The 26010-nt window shown below is 41.8% G+C and overlaps 1 pseudogene across 1 annotated transcript in view; it reads right to left on the bottom strand.

The window, feature by feature from the left end:
- The window catches only part of LOC309798677 (E3 ubiquitin-protein ligase RNF6-like), a 100202-nt pseudogene that overhangs the window by 14845 nt on the left and 59347 nt on the right, over positions 1 to 26010 (bottom strand). The window contains exons 3-4 of the transcript in view: positions 12279 to 12389; positions 12071 to 12161 (exon numbers count right to left, since the gene is read on the bottom strand). The product of the transcript in view is annotated as an E3 ubiquitin-protein ligase RNF6-like (transcript). The remainder of the gene's footprint in view (positions 1 to 12070; positions 12162 to 12278; positions 12390 to 26010) is intronic.

Here is a 26010-nt window from a genome sequence, read left to right as displayed (position 1 = left end):
GATCATTATGTAGTGTCCTTCTTTGTCTCTTCTAATAGTCTTCATTTTAAAGTCTATTTTGTCTGATATGAGAATTGCTACTCCAGCTTTCTTTTGATTTCCATTTGCATAGAATATCTTTTTCCATCCCCTCACTTTCAGTCTGAATGTGTCTCTAGGTCTGAAGTGAGTCTCTTGTAGACAGTATATGGGTCTTGTTTTTGTTTCCATTCAGCCAGTCTGTGTCTTTTGGTGTGAGCATTTAATCCATTTACATTTAAGGTAATTATTGATATGTATGTTCCTATTCCCATTTTCTTAATTGTTTGGGATTGTTATTGTAGGTCTTTTCCTTCTGTTGTGTTTCTTGCCTGGAGAAGTTCCTTTAGCATTTGTTGTAAAGCTGGTTTGGTGGTGCTGAACTCTCTCAGCTTTTGCTTGTCTGTAAACGTTTTAATTTCTCCATCAAATCTGAATGAGATCCTTGCTGGGTAGTGTAATCTTGGTTGTAGCTTTTTCTCCTTCATCACTTTAAATATGTCCTGCCAGTCCCTTCTGGCTTGCAGAGTTCCTGCTGAAAGATCAGCTGTTAATCTTATGGGGATTCCCTTGTGTGTTATTTGTTGTTTTTCCCTTGCTGCTTTTTATATGTTTTGTTTGTATTTAATTTTTGATAGTTGATTAATATGTGTCTTGGCGTGTTTCTCCTTGGATTTATCCTGTATGGGACTCTCTGTGCTTCCTGGACTTGATTAACTATTTCCTTTCCCATATTAGGGAAGTTTTCAACTATAATCTCTTCAAATATTTTCTCAGTCCCTTTCTTTTTCTCTTCTTTTTCTGGGACCCTTATAATTCGAATGTTGGTGCGTTTAATGTTGTCCCAGAGGTCTCTGAGACTGTCCTTAGTTCTTTTCATTCTTTTTTCTTTATTCTGCTCTGCAGTAGTTATTTCCACTATTTTATCTTCCAGGTCGCTTATCCGTTCTTCTGCCTCAGTTATTCTGGTATTGATCCCTTCTAGAATATTTTTAATTTCATTTATTGTGTTGTTCATCGTTGCTTGTTTCATCTTTAGTTCTTCTAGGTCCTTGTTAAATGTTTCTTGAATTTTGTCTATTCTATTTCCAAGATTTTGGATCATCTTTACTATCATTCTGAATTCTTTTTCAGGTAGACTGCCTATTTCCTCTTCATTTGTTAGGTCTGTTGGGTTTTTACCTTGCTCCTTCTTCTGTTGTGTGTTTTTCTGTCCTGTCATTTTGCTTATCTTACTGTGTTTGGGGTCTCCTTTTTGCAGGCTGCAGGTTCGTAGTTCCCGTTGTTTTTGGTGTCTGTCCCCAGTGGCTAAAGTTGGTTCAGTGGGTTGTGTAGGCTTCCTGGTGGAGGGGACTAGTGCCTGTGTTCTGGTGGATTAGGCTGGATCTTGTCTTTCTGGTGGGCAGATCCACATCTGGTGGTGTGTTTTGGGGTGTCTGTGGACTTATTATGATTTTAGGCAGCCTCTCTGCTAATGGATGGGGTTGTGTTCCTGTCTTGCTAGTTGTTTGGCATAGGGTGTCCAGCATTGTAGCTTGCTGGTCGTTGAGTGAAGCTGGTCTTGGTGTTGAGATGGAGATCTCTGGTAGATTTTCGCCGTTTGATATTACGTGGAGCTGGGAGGTCTCTTGTGGACCAGTGTCCTGAAGTTGGCTCTCCCACCTCAGAGGCACAGCACTGACTCCTGGCTGCAGCACCAAGAGCCTTTCATCCACCCGGCTCAGAATAAAAGGGAGAAAAAGTAGAAAGAAAGAAAGAGGATAAAATAAAATAAAATAAGGTAAAATAAAATAAAGTTATTAAAATAAAAAAATAGTTATTAAGAAAAAAAATTTTTTAAGTAAAAACAAAAACGGACGGATAGAACCCTAGGACAAATTGTGAAAGCAAAGCTATACAGACAAAATCTCACACAGAAGCATACACATACACACTCACAAAAAGAGGAAAAGGGGAAACAACAATAAATCTTGCTCTCAAAGTCCACCTCCTCAATTTGGGATGATTCGTTGTCTATTCAGGTATTCCACAGATGCAGGGTACATCAAGTTGATTGTGGAGATTTCATCTGCTGCTCCTGAGGCTGCTGGGAGAAATTTCCCTTTCTCTTCTTTGTTCGCACAGCTCCCGGGGTTCAGCTTTGGATGTGGTCCCGCCTCTGCATGTAGGTCGCCGGAGGGCGTCTGTTCTTCGCTCAGACAGGACGGGGTTAAAGGAGCAGCTGATTCAGGGGCTCTGGCTCACTCAGGCTGCGGGGAAGGAGGGGCACGGAGTGCAGGGCGAGCCTGCTTCGGCAGAGGCCGGAGTGACGTTGCACCAGCCTGAGGTGCGGCGTGTGTTCTCCCGGGGAAGTTGTCCCTGGATCACGAGACCCTGGCAGTGGCGGGCTGCACAGGCTCCCGGGAGGGGAGGTGTGGATAGTGACCTGTGCTTGCACACAGGCTTCTTGGTGGCGGCGGCAGCAGCCTTAGCGTCTCATGCCCATCTCTGGGGTCCGCGCTGTTACCCGCGGCTTGTGCCCGTCTCTGGAGCTCCTTTAAGCAGCGCTCTTAATCCCCTCTCCTCAAGCACCAGGAAACAAAGAGGGAAGAAAAAGTCTCCTGCCTCTTTGGCAGGTTCAGATTTTTTCCCGGACTCCCTCCCGGCTAGCTGTGGTGCACTAACCCCTTCAGGTAGTGTTCACGCCGCCCAGTTCTCTCCCTGCGCTCCGACCGAAGCCCGAGCCTCAGCTCCCAGCCCCCGCCCGCCCCTGCGGGTGAGCAGACAAGCCTCTCAGGCTGGTGAGTGCCGGTCGGCCCCGGTCCTCTGTGCGGGAATCTCTCCGCTTTGCCCTCCGCCCCCCTGTTGCTGTGCTCTCCTCATTGGCTCCGAAGCTTTCCCCCTCCGCCACCCACAGTCTCCGCCCACGAAGGGGCTTCTAGTGTGTGGAAACCTTTCCTCCTTCACGGCTCCCTCCCACTGGTGCAGGTCCCGTCCCTATTCTTTTGTCTCTGTTTATTCTTTTTTCTTTTGCCCTACCCAGGTATGTGGGGAGTTTCTTGCCTTTTGGGAGGTCTGAGGTCTTCTGCCAGCGTTCAGTGGGTGTTCTGTAGGAGTTGTTCCACGTGTAGACGTATTTCTGATGTATCTGTGGGGAGAAAGGTGATCTCCGCGTCTTACTCTTCCGCCATCTTCCCCCTCTCTCCTTGGGTTTGTTTTTGTAGGTCCTTTTCTCTTGTGTTTCCCACTTAGAGAAGTTCCTCTAGCATTTGTTGTTGAGGTGGTTTGGTGGTACTGAATTCTCTTAGCGTTTACTTGTCTGTAAAGCTTTTGATTTCTCCGTCAAATCTGAAGGAGATCCTTGCCAGGTAGAGTAATCTTGGTTTTAGGTTCTTCCCTTTCATCACTTTAAATATGTCATGCCACTCCCTTCTGGCTTGTAGAGTTTCTGCTGAGAAATCAGCTGCTAACCTTATGGGAGGTCATTTGTATGTTATTTGTCGCTTTTCCCTTGCTGCTTTCTTTACTTTTTCGTTGTCTTTAATTTTTCCCAATTTGATTACTATGTGTCTTGGCGTGTTTCTCCTTGGGTTTATCCTGTATGGGACTTTCTGCACTTCCTGGACTTGCATGGCTATTTCCTTTCCCATGTTAGGGAATTTTTCTACTATAATCTCTTCACATATTTTCCCGGGTCCTTTCTCTCTCTCTCCTCCTTCTGGGACCCCTATAATGTGAATGTTGTTGTGTTTAATGTTGTCCCAGAGGTCTCTTAGGCTGTCTTCATTTCTTCTCATTCTTTTTTCTTTATTCTGTTCTGTGGCAGTGAATTCCACCATTCTGTCTCCCAGGTCACTCATCTGTTCTTCTGCCTCAGTTATTCTACTATTGATTCCTTCTAGTGTATTTTTCATTTCAGTTATTGTATTATTCATCTCTGTTTGTTTCTTCTTTAATTCTTCTAGGTCTTTGTTAAACACTTCTTGAAGATATTTAACATTTGTTAAAGATCTTCTCGATCTTTGCCTCCATTCTTTTTCTGAGGTCCTGGATCATGTTCACTAGCATTATTCTGAATTCTTTTTCTGGTAGGTTGCCTATCTCCACTTCATTTAGTTGTTTTTCTGGGGTTTTATCTTGTTCCTTCATCTAGTGCATAGCCCTCTGCCTTTTCGTCTTGTCTATCTTTCTGTGAATGTGGTTTTTGTTACACAGGCTGCAGGACTGTAGTTCTTCTTGCTTCTGCTGTCTGCTCTCTCGTGGATGAGGCTATCTCATCCTGATGGGAGGGACTGGTGGTGGGCAGAGCTGGCTGTTGCTCTGGTAGGCAGAGCTCAGTAAAACTTTAATCCGCTTGTCTGCTGATGGGTGGGGCTGGGTTCCTTCCCTATTGGTTGTTTGGCCTGAGGTGACCCAGCACTGGAGCCTACAGGCTCTTTGGTGGGGCTTATGATGGACTCTGGGAGGGCTAATGCCAAGGAGTACTTCCCAGAACTTCTGCTGCCAGTGTCCTTGTCCCCCACGGTGAGCAACAGCCACCTCCCATCTCTGCAGGAGACCCTCCAACAGTAGCAGGTAGGTCTGGTTCAGTCTCCTATGGGGTCACTGCTCCTTCCCCTGGGTCCCGATGCACACACTACTTTGTGTGTGCCCTCCAAGAGTGGAGTCTCTTTTTCCCCCAGTCCTGTTGAAGTCCTGCAATCAAATCCCTCTAGCCTTCAAAGTCTGATTCTCTAGGAATTCCTCCTCCCGTTGCCAGACCCAGGTTGGGTAGCCTGATGTGGGGCTCAGAACCTTCACTCCAGTGGGTGGACTTCTGTGGTATAGGTGCTCTCCAGTTTGTGGGTCACCCACCCAGCAGTTTCTGGATTTGATTTGATTGTGATTGTGCCCCTCCTACTGTCTCATTGTAACTTCTCCTTTGTCTTTGGATGTGGGTATCTTTTTTGGTGAGTTCCAGTGTCTTCCAGTCGATGATTGTTCAGCAGTTTGTTGTGATTCTGGTGTTCTTTCAAGTGGGAGTCCATTGTGTTTATTCTTATCACAGCTCTGAGATTTCTACTTTCATATGAGCTTTCGTACATAGCTCTTAGTCACATGAGTGGGAAGTTTAAGAGCTGAGATTTTAGTTTAGGTCTGTCTGACTCCACCATATAAGACTTAAGTGCCATCCAGTTTCTCTCTACATATGTCACGTTCCTTTGCTCAGAGTTGGCCTTTCCTGGCTCCCAGGAGCTGCAGAAGCACATCCTTACATGACAAGAGAGTAAAGGAAAAGACTGATGGGTCTGGCTTAGGTCACATGCCCACCCCTTGAACCGACCACTGGAACTAGGGGATAATGCTTATGATTGGCCATCTGGGGTCATTGTTTTAATAGTGTCTCTTTTTTCTGTATTTTATGATGCTTTGACATCTTGGGGCCCTGCATACTGAGGAGGAACTGCTCCTCCCAGGGTTAGCTAATTCCTAGAGATAGCAACCACCTTGCCTGTGAGCCTGCCTTTGACATGCATACCAACCCATCCAGAGCGTATACCCCCAGCCACCTCCTTTCCTGAGCTCACACACGCCAATATTTCCCCTGCCCTATATCGCCCAGAGCCTCCTAAGTTACTCAGAGTATTCAATCTTTTTTTAAAATTTATTATTTATTTTTGGCTGCATTCGGTCTTTGTTGCTACGCACAGCAAGCGGGGGCTGCTCTTCATTGCGGTGCGCGGGCTTCTCATTGTCGTGGCTTCTCTTGTTGCGGAGCATGGGCTCTAGGCACGCGGGCTTCAGTAGTTGCAGCATGTGGGCTCTGTAGTTGCGGCTCACGGGCTCTCGAGTGCAGGCTCAGTAGTTGTGGCACACGTGCTTAGTTGCTCCGCGGCATGTGGGATCTTCCCAGACCAGGGATCAAACCCGTGTCCCCTGCATTGGTAGGCGGATTCTTAATGACTGCGCCACCAGGGAAGTCCCAGACTATTCAACCTTAAACGTGCTTAACTGCTTACCTTGCTTCACGCATTCCTTGCCACAAAAACCACAATAAAGACTTTCGCCCGTGCTTTCCCCTCACTCCTCCTGTCTCCTGACTGACCCTAGTGCTTCTCCATGTGGCCCCCTTGTGTGGCAGGACATACCTCCTGTCCCTTGGTGGGCTGTCAGTGATAAACTCTTCTTTCAAAGGCAGTTGTTTCTCGTCATCTTACCTACATGTACAGACCAAATCCTAGTACATTCAGAATAGTCCTGTGACCATAGAAGCAAGAGAAAGGAAGATATAGATGAACCAGTTCAACTGTCCATCTCTGTAAGGTGACTGTGCATAAATCTGTTTTGACCTAAGAGTTTGGCACTCAGAGGCCTTGGTTATTGAACTTATTTTCTTGGTATACAGACAGTAGTAAGGTATCCCAGCTATCAGGCAAAGCATCACCATAAGGAAGCCAGGAGCAGGAACTATTCAGAGGACCCAGTAAGCATCAGCCCTGAGACAAATCTGCTGATAGATGTGTGCCTCCTGGAAATGGTACCTGGGAACACAATCACGGGGTTTTGTGGATCAGTCTCTGAGACGCTGCCCTGAGTGTCAGATGGAGTCTGAGAAGTGAAGGTCAAAAATCAGCTAGTGGCTGTCCTGGTAAAAGGATCCAGATTGTGAGCTCCGTGACTGCAAGTACCATGCCTGTTTTTCTCATCCCTGTATCCATAGCATCCAGTGCATGGTAAGGGCTCAATAAATCCTTGTTGAATAAATGAGTAGATGAATGTCACCAAGACTCAAGCAGCAGAATCATAATGAAGCAGAAATTGAGACTAGAAATCAGTAAGGCATGTGAGAACACAGGTGCTGGGATTTGGTCAGAAAGCAGGGAATGTGCTGACTTCCAGCCCGGAGGTCAAAAGGATGGACTGTGCAGTCAGACTACCATCACTTGAGCTCCACCCCCACCAGACAGGTGATCTTAGCTTCAATTTCCTCACCTATAAAATGGGCACGATAATAATAGCATCACCTTCACAGGCTTGTTCTAAGAATTAAATTAGGTAATGGATGTTAAGTGCCTGGCGTACAGTTAGTGCTCAGTAAATGTTAATCCCTGTTGTTCATGGCATGGGAGGAATCTGACTAGCTGGCAGTAAAGACCTTCTCAGGTAATTGTGATCTTGAAGCTGCCCATCTAAATTACTATGGTGTTGGGAACATTACCAGAACTGGGACTTAGACATGGGCAGAAAGACCCAAGCCAAGTGTGAGACTTTGTTCTTTTCAAACCAGTGGTGACCCTTGAAAACATAGTGTTAGTCCCACCCCAGAGGCAGAGGCTGATTAAAATCGTGCATAAACCAAAAGAGAGGGTAGCAGGGGATGCATGATTGCAGCCCTCACAGGCCCATCTGAATTCAGCATTGCTTTCTTTCTCTCCTTTCATGGAACAAAATCAGCTGACCCCTCTTCTTCCCACGGATCTTTCTCTGCTCTTCCCTCTAGCTCAGCACGCAAAGTCTAGACCTCTAATCTATAACGGCACAGATCATACTGTTTCTCATACAGTTTCCTCTCTTCCTCCTGTGCAGATCCACAAGATGCATTCTTTCTTGGACCACACCGTGGGTGGCTGCCAAATCCAGCTTACAGTGAATTGTTTTCATGTTTGTTCTTATTCAGGGAGCGAGGTCGGGGAGTGGTGCTGGGTGTGGGGCATGAGGAGACAAAAGTCTTTAAAGAACGCTGGGTCAGCTTTGCTCAAGTCTCACCGCTGAAATATCGCACAGTAACATGTTTTTTTAAATGAGTTCGTACTTCTGTTTTCCCCAGTGAATATGGTTTTCCACATCATATCAGGAAATTCCTGCCATTCAACCTCAGGTGGTTTGGGGAAGCAGCCTAGTGCTTTCCGTTCTTTCAGTAACTGCATAAGACGTGAGCAGTGGGCGGGCTGCCAGATCCCGTCACCTGGTGAGAAGGACTGGAAGGGAGTGAACTGTGCTAGGACGTCCCACTGCACCACTGCACACACCTTGGCTGTGTTCATGTGTCCAGAACACAAGTATCCATGTCATGCCCAATGGTCAGTGCCAAGAGTAAGCCATCCAGGAAGGGGGGTGGGATCTGAACATGGCGGCGGTGGTAGCTGCTGTGGCACTGGAGGGCCAGGGGGCAAGAAATGCCCGTGCCCTCCAGGTTTGAAAACCTTTTCTCAGATTTCCTTCGCGTGTCTCACATGAGCCCTACTGCAGTCCTTCACGTCCTGTGTCTGAGGAGATGACAGTGAAGCTCACTCCCCTGGCACCAGGGTGATGAGCCCTCAGTGATGTGGAAGTGGCTTTCAAAGGGATTCTGTCAGGAGCCACAGCTAACAAGGGTTCCCAGAACAGGACCTGGGCACTGCAAAGCCACAGCTCCATAGAGTGTGAGGAGGAGCCCAAGCCCCATCCCCTGAGCTGGAATACATTCCCAGGAAGAGCGGCAAGAACCCCATGAAAGCTGTGGGGCTAGCCTGGGCCATCAGCTTCCCCTGTGGTATCCTCCTCTTTATCCTCACCAAGTGGGAAGTGGACAAGGACTGTTTGAAGCAGATGAAGTCTCGGCAGAACATGTGGTCATCCAACAGTCATGAGGAACACTGCAACCCTCCCCTAGACTGTATTGACTGTGGCCTCCAGACTGGCAAGTCCTTTCGGGTTGGTCACAATTCTGCTCCTTGCCTCTGAAGCCCACCAGAGGGCGCATGAAGCCCAGGTTGCTGCCAGCCCCGTCCTTCACATCCCAAGAAACCAGCCATAGGCAAATAAAGTTGTTGAGTGTTTGAGTGGAAAGGTGGGGGAGGGGAAGAGTAAGCCATCCAAATGGTTCATCAGGCAATGAAAAGGTGAATTCCAAAAGATTGGATAACCAGTCTTTCAAGATTGAGAAATAGAATGAGATGGTGGACTGAGTATCATCTCCTACATGGAATCTGAGCCCATGGGATTTACGCACTCCTAATACGTATTTGGGTGGGTGGACTGGATCTTTTTAAAGTGCCTGGGTAGGTCAAGCTTGTGAGTCCATCTGCCCTGGAACAGTTTGCTTTCAGTGGATGAAGACACTGGGTGGGGTCAGATCTAAGGGGAGCTGCCAAACAACTCTATCCCTGTTCTTCAATGTCCCAGGAGAGGAAGACCCCAGAACAACGAGAGGAGAGCTAGCAGGGAGAAAGGGTCATAGCATGGTTAATTGGTCTGCTTGTATTTTCCATATTTTATGGTTTATTTTGTTTGTATATTGTTAGGAAATCACTGTTTTATCCTAGATTTATAGTTTGATGCAATAGCTTGTCGTTTTTGACCTTTAATTTCACCTTTCATTCGTTTTCTACAGAATTGTCACAGTTAATCGACAAATATGGATACCTTACTACTAACTAAAATCCATATTTTATTTGGGTTCCCTTCATTCTCCCTTTTTTCTGTCCTAGGATCCCATCCAGGGTATCACATGGCATTGAGTCATCATGTCACTTTAGGATCTTTCTGGCTTTGACATTTTCTCCCACTATCCTTCTCTCAATGACCTTGGTAGTGTTGAGGAGGACTAGTCAGGTATTTTGTAGACTGTCCTGCATTGGGATTTACTTGATGTTTTTCTTGCGATTAGAATGGGGTCATGGGTTTTAAGGAAGCATAGCACAGAGGTAAAGTGCTTTCTCGTTACTTTATATCATAGGAACATACATCAAAGCAACACTGTTCATGTTAACTGTGCCCTCCTGGCTGAGGTAGTTTTTGTCATATTTTCCCCATTGTGAAGTTACTTTTTCCCCAAGTCCATACTTTGCGTCTTCTTCAAGATGAAGTCACTATGCGGCACTCACACTTCAGGAGAGGGGAGTTAGCCCCACCTCCTTAATGAGTGGCTGAGTATCTACATCAGCTGTTTGGAATACTTAAACGTAGGAGACTTCTATTCAACAGTACTCATTAAAAAACAACAAAACACTATCTAATCATTTCTTTTTACCAGCGTGGACACCCCACCCAGAAAGTTATTTTAAGCTTTTGGTCATAATCCAGCAGTATTGGCTGCGCAATTCATTCCTGCTTTGGCTATTGAGAGCTCTTTCTATTTGCTCCTGCTTTCCTCTGACATAATTCCATCTTGTGGGTTTCTTTTTATCTTCGTACACATCTTTTTATGTGCTTATTGACCATCTATGTTTCTTGTCTGGAGAAAAGTGTGTTCAAGTCCTTTTCCATTTTAAAATTTGGGTTGTCTTTTTGTGGATGATTTGTAAAAGTTCTTGATGTATTCTGAAGGACAGACTCCTGTCAGATATATCACGTGCACATATTTTCTTCAGTTCTGTGGGCTGTGTTTTCACTTTCTCATAGCACCTTTTGATGCACAAAATTTTTTCAAGTTGAGGAAATGTAATCTGTCCGTTATTACATGAGTATTGTAACCATCTGCCTTTGCTTATCTGTAACTTCCCACTCCAACGGTAAGAAACCTGGCTTCCAACATTTGTCATTCATTGAATTTATTGCTTGCTCCATTCCAGCTTAGTACAGATATAGTAGTTTCAGTATTGTTAGCTACTAACACCATGGAAAGAACTTAGAGAGTCCAGTATTTACGTATGGCACAGTTTGCCTTTGTTCTACAGATTACATTCTTGTCCATAGTTAACTAGGTCAAGCAAGTACCTTTTGCCCCACCAATAACAGTGAGTTTTTTTCATACATTTCTTTTTTTTTTTTTTTTTTTTTTTTTTTCCCTTACGCGGGCCTCTCACTGTTGTGGCCTCTCCCGTTGCGGAGCACAGGCTCCGGACGCGCAGGCTCAGCGGCCATGGCTCACGGGCCCAGCCGCTCCGCGGCATATGGGATCCTCCCAGACCGGGGCACGAACCCGTATCCCCTGCATCGGCAGGCGGACTCTCAACCACTGCGCCACCAGGGAGGCCCCATACATTTCTAAATCAGGTTATTTGGCACATTCTCTCTTCCACCCTATGACACTCCCATATCGTAAATAACTATATTTGAATATGTTATGATTTACATGTTGGGTCGTAAAAATCCATGGTTTTAGACTAATGCCACAGGAGGAGCTAAGCATTTCCCTTCTGTCTTCTGGCTTAGGTGTCACATTTAGAACAGTGTCTACCCCGAGATTCTGCATATATTTACTAAAAGGGTTTCGTTTTATACCTCTCATCTTTAATCCATCTGGATTTCCCTTTTAAATAACAAAAATGCTATTTCAAATTTAAAAAAAATAAAAATTCACCAGTCCCCTCTTAAAATATGTGGGCAGACACAAAAAGTCACCTTTTGTATAGTTTCGTTTATAGGAAACATCCAGAATAGGTAAAGAAACAGGTAAAGGAAGAGGATTAGGGGTTGTGAGAGGCTGGGGGAGGGAGGAATAGGGAGTGTGTGCTTTGGAGACAGGGTTTTATTTGGGGGGAATTAAATAGTCTGAAACTATTCAGTGGTGATATTTGCACAGCGTTGTGAATACTTAATTGCACAATTTAAAATAGAAAAAGTTTAAATTTTATTATTTCACACGTAAAACCTAAAGGACGGGGTGCCGTAAATAATGTGGGGGAAAAAATAAAATTACAAACCACACAAATGCAAACAACTACAGGGGAAGGAAAGTAAATTTTGGGTGGGGGAGTGGGTTGATGGTGTAGATCGGGAGTTGACAGCGGTGGTGGTAGCAGAGCCAGCTCTGCCTGGGTGTGTGGTGGTTTCTGAAATGGCTTTGGGTCTCCTGCAAGAGCTGGTGCATGCTCTCCCTGCAGGGGTGGTGAATTTTGACCTGGCTCTGGGTCTCTGGCTGGAGCTGTGAGAGAAGAAAAGATTACCCACATGCCTGCCTTTCCATGTTCTTTTCCAAGGACAGAAATCTTCCCAGAGCCTTCTAGAGAAGTCCCAGCCCAGGAACTTCTCAGACTGCAGTCCACCAGATGGGTGGTCTGGAGCCAGTCTTTGCTCCTCGCCCAACACCAGCCTCTGGGTACTCCTCCCTGTGTGGCCCAGAACTCAGCCCTCCCACACACTCACATGCACCCACCCCCGCCCTTCCCACCTTTGGTCTCTGCCTTGGTGGGCTCCAGGTCCTCCAGCTGACTCAGGGGAAGGTTGACATAGTGTTTCATGTCAGAGCTGGATGTGCTGAGCTGCACGTAAGCCCAGGACGGGACCCTGGAGAATGGCTTGGGTGGTATGCAGGCAGGAGGCCTTTCCCATTCATCTCTGGGCCCTGGTTCTGGAGAACCCTCTGTGGACACACTCACCAGGATGCTGCATTGGCCCTCGTTGGCAGTGTGGTGCAGTGGCCCCTCACTTGGGGAGATGGATTGAGTGTTGCCATCAACAAGCTCCTCATGGCTCTGTGGGGTGGGGCTCTGCAATGACAGTGACCAGCAGCCAGCCTGGCCCGGATGTATCAGAGCCCTGCCAGGCCTTTATCTTATTGCTGCTTCTTCTGCTTCTTCTGCTTCCAGATCAGGCACAGAGCTGTGTCTGCTCAGATATCCACCTGGGAGGAAAGAGATGCCTCTAGAGGGCTTGGGATAAACCTCGGGCAAAAGGGCACTGCCCCAGCTCTCCACATCCGACCCAGCCAGCTTTGACCTGGAGTGTGGATATGACCAGCCCACCAGGCTTCTGACCTGCTCTTGCTTGAAGTAGACCCACTCCACATAAACCCCCTACGTCCACACATACAAGGAGGGGACATAGGGTTACCTGGGTGGAATCAGAGTGGTGGCCTGGTATAATTCCTGCATCATATGGTAGTGCTACTTTTAATTTTTTGAGGAACCTCCATACTGTTTTCCATAGTGGCTGTACCAATGAACATTCCCAACAAAATGCATGAGGGTTCCCTTTTCTCCACACATTTGCCAGTACTTGTTATTTGTTGTCTTTTGGTTGATAGCCATTCTTTCAGGTGTGAGGTGATAATCTCATTGTGGTTTGCGTGTGCGTTTCCGTGATGATAAGTGATATTGTTTATCCTTTCATGTGTCTGTTGCCCATCTGTATATATTCTTTGGAAAAATGCTTGATCGTCTGCCAATTTTTTAATTGGTTTTGTTTTTTGCAGGTTGAGTTGTGTGAGTTTTTGGTCTATTTTGGATGTGAACCCCTTACCACATATATTATTTGCAAATATCTTCTCACATTCAGTAAGCTGCCTTTTCATTTTGTGGATGGTTCCTTTGCCATTGAAAAGCTTTTCAGTTGGATGGAGTCCCGTTGGCTTCTTTTGCTTTTGTTTCCCTTGCTTAAGGAGACAGATCCCCAAAATATTGCTAAGACTGATGTCAGAGAGCATACTGCATATGTTTTCTTCTAGGAGTTTTATGGCTTCAGGTCTTACACTGAAGTATTTGATTCATTTTGAGGTTTTTATAGATGGTATGAGAAAGGATTCCAGTTTGATTCTCGTGCATGTAGCTGTCCAGTTTTCCCAACATAGTTATCGAAGAGGCTATCTTTTCCCCATTGTATATTCTCACCTCCGCTGTCATAGATGAACTAACCATAAACTGTGGGTTTATTTCTGTGCTCTTAGTTCTGTTCCATGGATCTATTGTGTTTCTTTGGTGCCAATACCATATTGTTCTGATGATTCTAGGTTTGTAGTATAGTTTGAAATCAGGGAGCGTAACATGTCCAGGTTTGTGCTTCTCTTAAGATGGTATTGACTTTTCAGGTTCTTTTGTGTTTCCATACACATTTTAGAATTCTTTGTTTTAGTTCTCCAAATAATCCCATTGGTATTTTGATAGGATAGGAATGGTATTGAATCTCTAGATTGCCGTGAGGTGTGGAATCATTTTAACAATACGAATTGTTCAAATCCATTAGCACAGCATATTTTTCCATTTGTTTGTGTGGTCTTCAATTTCTTTCATCAAGGTCTTCCAGTTTCCTGAGTACACGTCTTTTACTGCCTGGTTTAGATGTAACCCTTAGGTATTTTATTTGTGTTAATGTTATTGTCAGTGGAGTTGTTTTCTTAATTTCTCATTCTGATAGTTTGTTGTGAGTGTATAGAAATGCAACCGATTTCTGTAGATTAATTTTCTATCCTGCAACTTAACTGAATTTTCCAATGGATCCTATCTGTTTTGGGGTGTCTTCTTCAGGCTGTTCTATACAGTACCATGTCATCTACAAACAGTGACAGTTTTACTTTTTCCTCTGCCATTAGATTCCTTTTATTTCTTTTTCTCATCTAATTAGTATGGCTAGGACTTCCTAGACCTTGGAACGAAAGTGGTGAGAGTGTTCAGGGTTAGAGTTAGGTTTAAGCATAACTGGCCCTCTTTCCCTTCCTCCCTCTCCATCTCTCTGAGGCCTCCAGGAAGGACAGGATTAGTCTAGGGTCACACATGACTTAGGGACTTGAGCTGGACCATTGTTTCTCTGCCCCTGGTCAAGGGCATGGTTTTGTGTACTATCTGTATAATTCTTTGATCAGGTGTTTATTCAGAGCTTTCCCTATTTTTAATGGCGTTGTTTGTGTTAGAGTTCTTTGTATATTTTGAAACAAATCCTTTTTTAGATATATGTTTACAAATATTTTTCTCAGTCTGTGGCTTGTCTTCTGATTTTCTGAATAAGGCCTTTCACAGAGTAGAAATCTTTAATTTTACAGAGTCCATGATATTCCTTGTTTTTCTTTGTGGATTGGCTTTTTGTGTTTTTTGTTAAAACTTGGAGCTCAGGATCTACATGACCAAACCCAAGCTCCTGTCAATTTTCTTCTGTGTTTTCTTCTATAATTTTGAATAGTTTTGTATTTAAATTTTTTCTATGAATAATTTTGAGTGAATTTTATGTAAGTTTGCATCTACATTCATTTCATTCCGTGCGGTTTCCAATTAATTGTTCCTTAACTATTTTTAAGAAAGTTGTGGAGTGTTATCTCCATTTCAGTTTGAATTACCACAGTTAAATGGATTCAGCAGTTCTGCCTGCAGGGAGCGCTGTTACCAGTGAACTGTGAGTGAGGCGCGGCCTGCAGTTCGGGGACTGTCACAGGGGGGCCAAGCCAACCTCGCTGACCCACGGCGCATGCGCATTCCACCTGGGACTTGGCTCTGCACACCTGAAAGGAATTCTGTTGCCTCAAGCACCGCTTGGGCCTGGGATGCTTCGGGTCAGCATCTCTGCCAACAGGAGCTCAGTCTCCTTAGGGCTCGCTAGGGTTCAGCTTCAGAACAACACAGGACTGCGTCCATGCAGACTGGAGCTGAGTTTCCTGACGACCGGAAGGAAAAAGTGAGAAAACAGTGAAGAAAAGTGGGGAGAAGCTTCCTGTGTGCGACTGACTGCTGAGGAGCGGTCCGTCTTCATACGACCCAGGAAGGGCTTCACGTTGAAAACTGGGCTTTCGTCAGTTTTGTGGGCAGTGTAACCGGCATGACTTAGTGGTGTCCATTTTTCCCAGCACTGCTTATTGTGGGGACTCTCCTTCCCCTTGGTGTGTCCTTAGCCCGTTTGTCATAAATTAACTGACCCCATCCACGTGGGTTTAATTCTGGGCCCTCTGTTCCTGCTGCCCACGCGCCTGTTTTTGTGCCAAGTCCACACTTCTGGTGACTGTGGCTTCGTGCTGTAGTGTGAGGTCAAGGAGCGAGATGCCTGTTCTCCTTTCTGAGGATCTCTTTGACTAACTGGGGTCCTTTGTGGTTCCATACAAATATTAGGATGATTTGCTCTGTTTCTGTAAAAAGTACATTGGAATTTGGTAGGGATTACATTCACTATGTACATTGCTTTGGGTAGAATGGAAATCTTAACAACGTTAATTCTTCCATTCCATGAGAACAGGATATCTTTCCCTTTATTTGTGTTTTTTTTTCAATTTCTTCATCAATGTCTTAAAGTTTTCCATGTGCAGGTCTTTCACGTCCTTGGTTAAATTTATTCATAAATTTAAATAAATACCATTTCACTCTTTTTGATGGAATTGTAAATAGGGTTTTTTTTTTCTCTTTCTGATGGTTCATTGTTAGTGTTTAGAACTGCAACTGATTTTTGTGTATTGATTTTGTTACTTTACTGAATGCATTATTTCTAGTAATTTGTTGGTGGAATGATGTGTAAAATTGGAATTCAAAAAACCAACTCTTTCTACCACATCCAGGTCATCCACAATACGGAAGAAAGTAGCCCCTAATATAATCTTCCCACAGTGCCTCTAATTACGTGTGTACTTTGGATGAACTGGATCTGGGTAAGGCTGGCCTCTATATGAAGTTTGATGTTTTCTCTGCTATTCCGGCATGGTATTGACATGGTGTTTTGAAAAGTAATTTACTTTCCAGTAATTTTGAACATATAGACAACTCTACATACATAAAAACAAGTCTTGTATCTTGATTAAATATATTCTTAAATATTAATGTTGACATTTAAAATAGAATTGTTTTCATAATTTTTTTCAGGTTATTTATTGCTAGTGTATACATATAAAATAGATTTTCATGAATTGATATGTTTCTCTTTTTTAAATTTTATTTTTTTATACAGTAGGTTCTTATTAGTCATCCATTTTATACACATTAGTGTATAAATGTCAATCCCAATCTCCCAATTCATCACACCACCACCTCCAACCACTGCTGCTTTCCCCCCTTGGTGTCCATACGATTGTTCTCTAATCTTTTTCTCAATTTCTGCCCTGCAAACCGGTTCATCCATACCATTTTTCTAGGTTCCACATATATGCGTTAATATGCGATATTTGTTTTTCTCTTTCTGACTTACTTCACTCTGTATGACAGTCTCTAGATTCATTCACGTCTCTACAAATGACCCAATTTCGTTCCTTTTTATGGCTGAGTAATAGTCCATTGTATATATGTACCACATCTTCTCTATCCATTCGTCTGTCGATGGGCGTTTGGGTTGCTTCCATGACCTGCTATTGTAAACAGTGCTGTAATGAACATTGGGGTGCATGTGTCTTTTTGAACTATGGTTTTCTCTGGGTATATGCCCAGTAGTGGGATTGCTGGGTCATATGGTAATTCTATTTTCAGTTTTTTAAGGAAACTCCATGCTATTCTCTATAGTGGCTGTATCAATTTACATTCCTACCAACAGTGCAAGAGGGTTCCCTTTTCTCCACACCCTCTCCAGCATTTGTTGTTTGTAGATTTTCTGATGATGCCCATTCTAACTGGTGTGAGGTGATACCTCATTGTAGTTTTGATTTGCATTTCTCTAATCATTAGTGATGTTGAGCAGCTTTTCATATGCTTCTTGGCCATCTGTATGTCCTCTTTGGAGAAATGTCTATTTAGGTCTTCTGCCCATTTTTAGATTGGGTTATTTGTTTTTTTAATATTGAGCTGCATGAGCTGTTTATATATTTTGGAGATTAATCCTTTGTCCAATGATTCATTTGCAAATATTTTCTCCCATTCTGAGGGTTGTCTTTTCATCTTGTTTGTACTTTCCTTTGCTTTGCAGAAGCTTTTAAGTTTCATTAGGTCCCATTTGTTTGTTTTTGTTTTTATTTCCATTCCTCTAGGAGGTGGATCAAAGAATATCTTGCTGTGATTTATGTCAAAGAGTGTTCTTTCTATGTTTTCCCCCAAGAGTTTTATAGTGTCCGGTCTTACATTTAGGTCTCTAATCCATTTTGAGATTATTTTTGTGTATGGTGTTGGGGAGTGTTCTAATTTCATTCTTTTACATGTAGCTGTACAGTTTTCCCAGCAACACTTATTGAAGAGACTGTGTTTTCTCCACTGTATGTCCTTGCCTCCTTTGTCATAGATTAGTTGACCATAGGTGCATGGGTTTACCTCTGGGCTTTCTATCCTGTTCCACTGATCTATATTTCTGTTTTTGTGCCAGTACCATGTTGTCTTAATTACTGTAGCTTTGTAGTATAGTCTGAAGTCAGGGAGTCTGATTCCTCCAGCTCCGTTTTTTTCCCTCAAGACCGCTTTGGCTATTCAGGTTCTTTTGTGTCTCCATACAAATTTTAAGATTTTTTTGTTCTACTTCTGTAAAAAATGCCATTGGTAATTTGATAGGGATTGCATTGAATCTGTAGATTGCTTTGGGTAGTATAGTCATTTTCACAGTATTGATTCTTCCAATCCAAGAACATGGTATATCTCTCCATCTGTTGGTATCATCTTTAATTTCTTGCATCAGTGTCTTATAGTTTTCTGCATACAGGTCTTTTGTCTCCCTTGTAGGTTTATTCCTAGGTATTTTATTCTTTTTGTTGCAGTGGTAAATGGGAGTGTTTCCTTAATTTCTCTTTCAGATTTTTCATCGTTAGTGTACAGGAATGCAAGAGATTTCTGTGCATTAATTTTGTATCCTGCAACTTTACCAAATTCATTGATTAGCTCTAGTAGTTTTCTGGTGGCATCTTTAGGATTCTCTATGTATAGTATCATGTCATCTGCAAACAGTGACAGCTTTACTTCTTCTTTTCCAGTTTGTATTCCTTTTATTTCTTTTTCTTCTCTGATTGCCGTGGCTAGGACTTTCTAAACTATGTTGAATAATAGTGGTGAGAGTGGACCTCCTTGTCTTCTTCCTGATCTTAGAGGAAATGCTTTCAGTTTTTCACCATTGAGAATGATGTTTGCTGTGGGTTTGTCGTATATGGCCTTTATTATGTTGAGGTAGGTTCCCTCTGTGCCAACTTTCTGGAGCGTTTTTATCGTAAATGGGTGTTGAATTTCATCAAAAGCTTTTTCTGCATCTATTGAGAGGATCATATGGTTTTTCTTCTTAATTTGTTAATATAGTGTACCACATTGATTGATTTGCGTATATTGAAGAATCCTTGCATCCCTGGGATAAATCCCACTTGATCATGGTGTGTGATCCTTTTAATGTGTTGTTGGATTCTGTTTGATAGTATTTTATTGAGGATTTTTGCATCTATAGTCTCCAGTGATATTGGTCTGTAATTTTCTTTTTTTGTAGTATCTTTGTCTGGTTTTGGTATCAGGGTGATGGTGGCCTCATAGAATGAGTGTGGGAGTGTTCCTTCCTCTGCAATTTTTTTGAAAGAGTTTGAGAAGGATGGGTGTTAGCTCTTCTCTAAATGTTTGATAGAATTCACCTGTGAAGCCATCTGGTACTGTACTTTTGTTTGTTGGACGATTTTTAATCACAGTTTCAATTTCATTACTTGTGATGTGTCTGTTCATATTTCCCATTTCTTCCTGCTTCAGTCTTGGAAGGTTATACCTTTCTAAGAATTTGTCCATTTCTTCCAGGTTGTCCATTTTATTGGCAAAGTAGCTTGTAGTAGTCTCTTAGGATGCTTTGTATTTCTGCATTGTCTGTTGTAACTTCTCCTTTTTCATTTCTAATTTTATTGATTTGAGTCCTCTCCCTCTTTTTCTTGATGAGGCTGGCTAATGGTTATCGATTTTGTTTATCTTCTCAAATAACCAGCTTTTAGTTTTATTCATCTTTGCTATTGTTTTCTTTTTTCTATTTCATTTATTTATGCTCTGATTTTTATGATTTCTTTCCTTCTACTAACTTTGGGTTTTGTTTGTTCTTCTTTCTCTAGTTCCTTTAGGTGTAAGTTTAGATTGTTTATTTGAGATTTTTCTTATTTCTTAAGGTAGGTTTGTATTGCTATAAACTTCCCTCTTACAACTGCTTTTGCTGCATCCCATTGGTTTTGGATCATCATGTTTTCATTGTCATTTGTCTCTAGGTATCTTTTGATTTCCTCTTTGATTTCTTCAGTGATCTCTTGGTTACTTAGTAACGTATTGTTTAGCCTCCATGTGTTTGGGGTTTTTATGTTTTTTTCCCTGTAATTGATTTCTAATCTCATAGCATTGTGGTCAGAAAAGATGCTTGATATGATTTCAATTTTCTTAAATTTACTGATGCTTGATTTGTGACCTAAGATGTGGTCTATCCTGGAGAATGTTCCATGAGCACTTGAGAAGATAGTGTAATCAGCTGTTTTTGGATGGAATGTTCTATAAATATCAATTAAATCTATCTGGTCTATTGTGTCATTCAAATCTTGTGTTTCTTTATTAATTTTCTGTTTGGATGATTTGTCCATTGGTGTAAGTGAGGTGTTAAAAGTCCCTCACTGTTATTATGTTACTGTCGATTTCCCCTTTTATAGCTGTTATCTGTTGCCTTATTTATTGAGGTTCTCCTATGTTGGGTGCATATATATTTAAAGCTGTTATATCTTCTTGGATTGATCCGTTGATGATTATGTAGTGTCCTTCCTTGTCTCTTGTAACATTCTTTATTTTAGTCTATTTTAGCTGATACGAGTATTGCTACTCCACCTTTCTTTTGATTTCCATTTGCATGGAATATCATTTTCCATCCCCTCACTTTCAGTCTGTATGTGCCCGTAGGTCTGAAGTGGGTCTCTTGTAGACAGCATATATATGGGTCTTGTTTTTGTTTCCATTCAGCAAGCCTGTGTCTTTTGGTTGGAACATTTAATCCATTCACATTTAAGGTAATTATCGATATGTATATTCCTATTCCCATTTTAATTGTTTTGGGTTTGTTTTTTTTTACATCTTTATTGGAGCATAATTGCTTTACAATGGTGTGTTAGTTTATGCTTTATAACAAAGTGAATCAGTTATACATATACATATGCTCCCATAACTCTTCCCTCTTGCATTTCCCTCCCTCCCACTCTCCCTATCCCACCCCTCTAGGTGGTCACAAAGCACCGATCTGATCTCCCTGTGCTCTGCGGCTGCTTCCCACTAGCTATCTATTTTACGTTTGGTAGTGTATATATGTCCATGCCACTCTCTCGCTTTGTCACAGCTTACCCTTCCCCCTCCCCATATCCTCAAGTCCATTCTCTAGTAGGTCTATGTCTTTATTCCTGTCTTACCCCTAGGTTCTTCATGACATTTTTTTCCCTTAGATTCCATATATATCTGTTAGCATATGGTATTTGTCTTTCTCTTTCTGACTTAACTTCACTCCGTATGACAGACTCTGGGTCCATCCACCTCATTACAGATAGCTCAATTTCATGTCTTTTTATGGCTGAGAAATATTCCATTGCATATATGTGCCACATCTTCTTTATCCAGTCATCTGATGATGGACACTTAGGTTGTTTCCATCTCCTGGCTATTGTCAGTAGAGCTGCAATGAACATTTTGGTACATGACTCTTTTTGAATTATGGTTTTCTCAGTGTATATGCCCAGTAGTGGGATTTCTGTGTCATATGGTAGTTCTATTTTTAGTTTTTTAAGGAACCTCCATACTGTTCTCCATAGGGGCTGTACCAATTCACATTCCCACCAGCAGTGCAAGAGGGTTCCCTTTTCTCCACACCCTCTCCAGCATTTATTGTTTCTAGATTTTTTGATGATGGCCATTCTGACTGGTGTGAGATGATATCTCATTGTAGTTTTGATTTGCATTTCTCTAATGATTAATGATGTTGAGCATTCTTTCATGTGTTTGTTGCCAGTCTGTGTATCTTCTTTAGAGAAATGTCTATTTAGGTCTTCTGCCCATTTTTGGATTGGGTTGTTTGTTTTTTTGTTATTGAGCTGCATGAGCTGCCTGTAAATTTTAGAGATTAATCCTTTGTCAGTTGCTTCATTTGCAAATATTTTCTCCCATTCTGAGGGTTGTGTTTTGGTCTTGTTTATGGTTTCCTTTGCTGTGCAAAAGCTTTGAAGTTTCGTTACGTCCCATTTGTTTATTTTTGGTTTTATTTCCATTTCTCTAGGAGGTGGGTCAGAAAGGATCTTGCTGTGATTTATGTCATAGAGTGTTCTTCCTATGTTTTCCTCTAAGAGTTTGATAGTGTCTGGCCTTACATTTAGGTCTTTAATCCATTTTGAGCTTATTTCTGTCTGTGGTGTTAGGGAGTGATGTAATCTCATACTTTTACATGTTCCTGTCCAGTTTTCCCAGCACCACTTGTTGAAGACTCTTTCCTTTCTCCACTGTACAATCCTGCCTCCTTTATCAAAGATAAGGTGACCATATGTGCATGGGTTTATCTCTGTGCTTTCTATGCTCTTCCATCAATCTATATTTCTGTTTTTGTGCCAGTACCATACTGTCTTGATTACTGTAGCTTTGTAGTATAGTCTGAAGTCAGGGAGCCTAATTCCTCCAGCTCCATTTTTTGTTCTCAAGATTGCTTTGGCTATTCAGGGTCTTTTGTGTTTCCATACAAATTGTGAAATTTTTGATCTAGTTCTGTGAAAAATGCCAGTGGTAGTTTGATAGGGATTGCATTGAATCTGTAGATTGCTTTGGGTAGTAGAGTCATTTTCACAATGGTAATTCTTCCAACACAAGAACATGGTATATCTCTCCATCTATTTGTATCATCTTTAATTTCTTTCATCAGTGTCTTATAATTTTCTGCATACTGCTCTTTTGTCTCCTTTGGTAGGTTTATTCCTAGATATTTTATTTTTTTTTTGTTGCAATGGTAAATGGGAGTGTTTTCTTGATTTCACTTTCAGATTTTTCATCATTAGTGTATAGGAATGCCAGAGATTTGTGCATTAAATTTGTATCCTGCTACTTTACCAAATTCATTGATTAGCTCTAGTAGTTTTCTGGTAGCATCTTTAGGATTCTCTATGTATAGTATCATGTCATCTGAAAACAGTGACAGCTTTACTTCTTCTTTGCCGATTTGGATTCCTTTTATTTCCTTTTCTTCTCTGATTGCTGTGGCTAAAACTTCCAAAACTATGTTGAATAAGAGTGGTGAGAGTGGGCAACCTTGTCTTAGTGGAAATGGTTTCAGTTTTTCACCATTGAGGATGATGTTGGCTGTGGGTTTGTTGTTTATGGCCTTTATTACGTTGAGCAAAGTTCCCTCTATGCCTACTTTCTGCAGCGTTTTTATCATAAATGGGTGTTGAATTTTGTCAAAAGCTTTCTCTGCATCTATTGAGATGATCATATGGTTTTTCTCCTTCTATTTGTTAATATGGTGTATCACGTTGATTGATTTGCGTCTATTGAAGAATCCTTGCATTCCAGGAATAAACCCCACTTGATCATGGTGTATGATCCTTTTAATGTGCTGTTGGATTCTGTTTGCTAGTATTTTGTTGAGGATTTTTGCATCTATGTTCATCAGTGATATTGGCCTGTAGTTTTCTTTCTTTGTGACATCCTTGTCTGGTTTTGGTATCAGGGTGATGGTGGCCTCGTAGAATGAGTTTGAGAATGTTCCTCCCTCTGCTCTATTTTGGAAGAGTTTGAGAAGAATAGGTGTTAGCTCTTCTCTAAATGTTTGATAGAATTCACCTGTGAAGCCATGTGGTCCTGGGCTTTTGTTTGTTGTAAGATTTTTAATCACAGTTTCAATTTCAGTGCTTGTGATTGGTCTGTTCATATTTTCTATTTCTTCCTGATTCAGTCTTGGCAAGTTGTGCATTTCTAAGAATTTGTCCATTTCTTCCAGGTTGTCCATTTTATTCGCATAGAGTTGCTTGTAGTAATCTATCATGATCTTTTGTATTTCTGCAGTGTCACTTGTTACTTCTCCTTTTTCATTTCTAATTCTATTGATTTGAGTCTTCTCCCTTTTTTTCTTGATGAGTCTGGCTAATGGTTTATCAATTTTGTTTATCTTCTCAAAGAACCAGCTTTTAGAGCTTGCCTGGTGGCGCAGTGGTTGAGAGTCCGCCTGCCGATGCAGGGGACACGGGTTCGTGCCCTGGTCCGGGAAGATCCCACATGCCGCGGAGCGGCTGGGCCCGTGAGCCATGGCCGCTGAGCCTGTGCGTCCGGAGCCTGTGCTCCGCAACAGGAGAGGCCACAGCAGTGAGAGGCCCGCGTACTGCAAAAAAAAAAAAAAAAAAAAAAGTAGAACCAGCTTTTAGTTTTATTGATCTTTGCTATCGTTTCCTTCATTTCTTTTTCATTTATTTCTGATCTGATCTTTATGATTTATTTCCTTCTGCTGACTTTGGGGTTGTTTTGTTCTTCTTTCTCTAATTGCTTTAGGTGCAAGGTTAGGTTGTTTATTTGAGATGTTTCCTGTTTCTTAATGTAGGACTGTATTGCTATAAACTTCCCTCTTAGAACTGCTTTTGCTGCATCCCATAGTTTTTGGGTCGTCATGTCTCCATTGTCATTTGTTTCTAGGTATTTTTTGATTTCCTCTTTGATTTCTTCAGTGATCACTTCGTTATTAAGTAGTGTATTGTTTAGCCTCCATGTGTTTGTATTTTTTACAGATCGTTTCCTGTAATTGATACCTAGTCTCATAGCATTGTGGTCGGAAAAGATACTTGATACAATTTCAATTTTCTTAAATTTACCAAGGCTTGATTTGTGACCCAAGGTGTGATCTGTCCTGGAGAATGTTCCATGAGCACTTGAGAAAAATGTGTATTCTGTTGTTTTTGGATGGAATGTCCTATAAATATCAATTAAGTCCTTCTTGTTTAATGTATCATTTAAAGCTTGTGTTTCCTTATTGATTTTCATTTTGGATGATCTGTCCATTGGTGAAAGTGGGGTGTTAAAGTCCCCTACTATGATTGTGTTACTGTTGATTTCCCCTTTTATGGCTGTTAGTATTTGCCTTATGTATTGAGGTGCTCCTATGTTGGGTGCATAAATATTTATAATTATTATATCTTCTTCTTGGATCGATCCTTTGATCATTATGTAGTGTTCTTCTCTGTCTCTTCTAATACTCTTTATTTTAAAGTCTGTTTTGTCTGATAAGATAATTGCTACTCCAGCTTTCTTTTGATTTCCATTTGCATGGAATATCTTTTTCCATCCCCTCACTTTCAGTCTGAATGTGTCTCTAGGTCTGAAGTGGGTCTCTTGTAGACAGCATATATATGGGTCTTATTTTTGTATCCATTCAGCCAGTCTGTGTCTTTTGGTTGGAGCATTTAATCCATTTACATTTAAGGTAATTATTGATATGTATGTTCCTATTCCCATTTTCTTAATTGTTTGGGATTGTTATTGTAGGTCTTTTCCTTCTGTTGTGTTTCTTGCCTGGAGAAGTTGCTTTAGCATTTGTTGTAAAGCTGGTTTGGTGGTGCTGAACTCTCTCAGCTTTTGCTTGTCTGTAAATGTTTTAATTTCTCCTTCAAATCTGAATGAGATCCTTGCTGGGTAGAGTAATCTTGGTTGTAGCTTTTTCTCCTTCATCACTTTAAATATGTCCTGCCAGTCCCTTCTGGCTTGCAGTGTTTCTGCTGAAAGATCAGCTGTTAACCTTATGGGGATTCCCTTGTGTGTTATTTGTTGTTTTTCTCTTGCTGCTTTTAATATGTTTTCTTTGTATTTAACTTTTGACAGTTGATTAATATGTGTCTTGGCGTGTCCTGTATGGGACTGTCTGTGCTTCCTGGAGTTGATTAACTATTTCCTTTCCCATATTAAGGAAGTTTTCAACTATAATCTCTTCAGATATTTTCTCAGTCCCTTTCTTTTTCTCTTCTTCTTCTGGGACCCCTATAATTCGAATGTTGGTGCATTTAATATTGTCCCAGAGGTCTCTGAAACTGTCCTCAATTTTTTTCATTCTTTTTTCTTTATTCTGCTCTGTAGTAATTATTTCCACTATTTTATCTTCCAGGTCACTTATCTGTTCTTCTGCCTCAGTTATTCTGCTATTAATCCCTTCTAGAGTATTCTTAATTTCATTTATTGTGTTGTTCATCATTGCTTGTTTCCTCTTTTGTTCTCCTACGTCCTTGTTAAATGTTTCTTGCATTTTCTCTATTCTATTTCCAAGATTTTGGATCATCTTTAATATCATTTTTTTGAATTCTTTTTCAGGTAGACTGCCTATTTCCTCTTCATTTGTTAGGTCTGTTGGGTTTTTACCTTGCTCCTTCATCTGCTGTGTGTTTTTCTGTCTTTTCATTTTGCTTATCTTACTGTGTTTGGGGTCTCCTTTTTGCAGGCTGCAGGTTCGTATTTCCCGTTGTTTTCGGTGTCTGTACCCAGTGGGTAAGGTTGGTTCAGTGGGTTGTGTAGGTTTCATGGTGGA

Source organism: Mesoplodon mirus, assembly GCF_964341445.2.
Source record: "Mesoplodon mirus genome assembly, chromosome: 2".
Classification (NCBI taxonomy): Eukaryota; Metazoa; Chordata; class Mammalia; order Artiodactyla; family Ziphiidae; genus Mesoplodon; species Mesoplodon mirus.
Note: the sequence above shows the minus strand (reverse complement) of the source record. Positions and strands in the feature narration are given on the sequence as shown.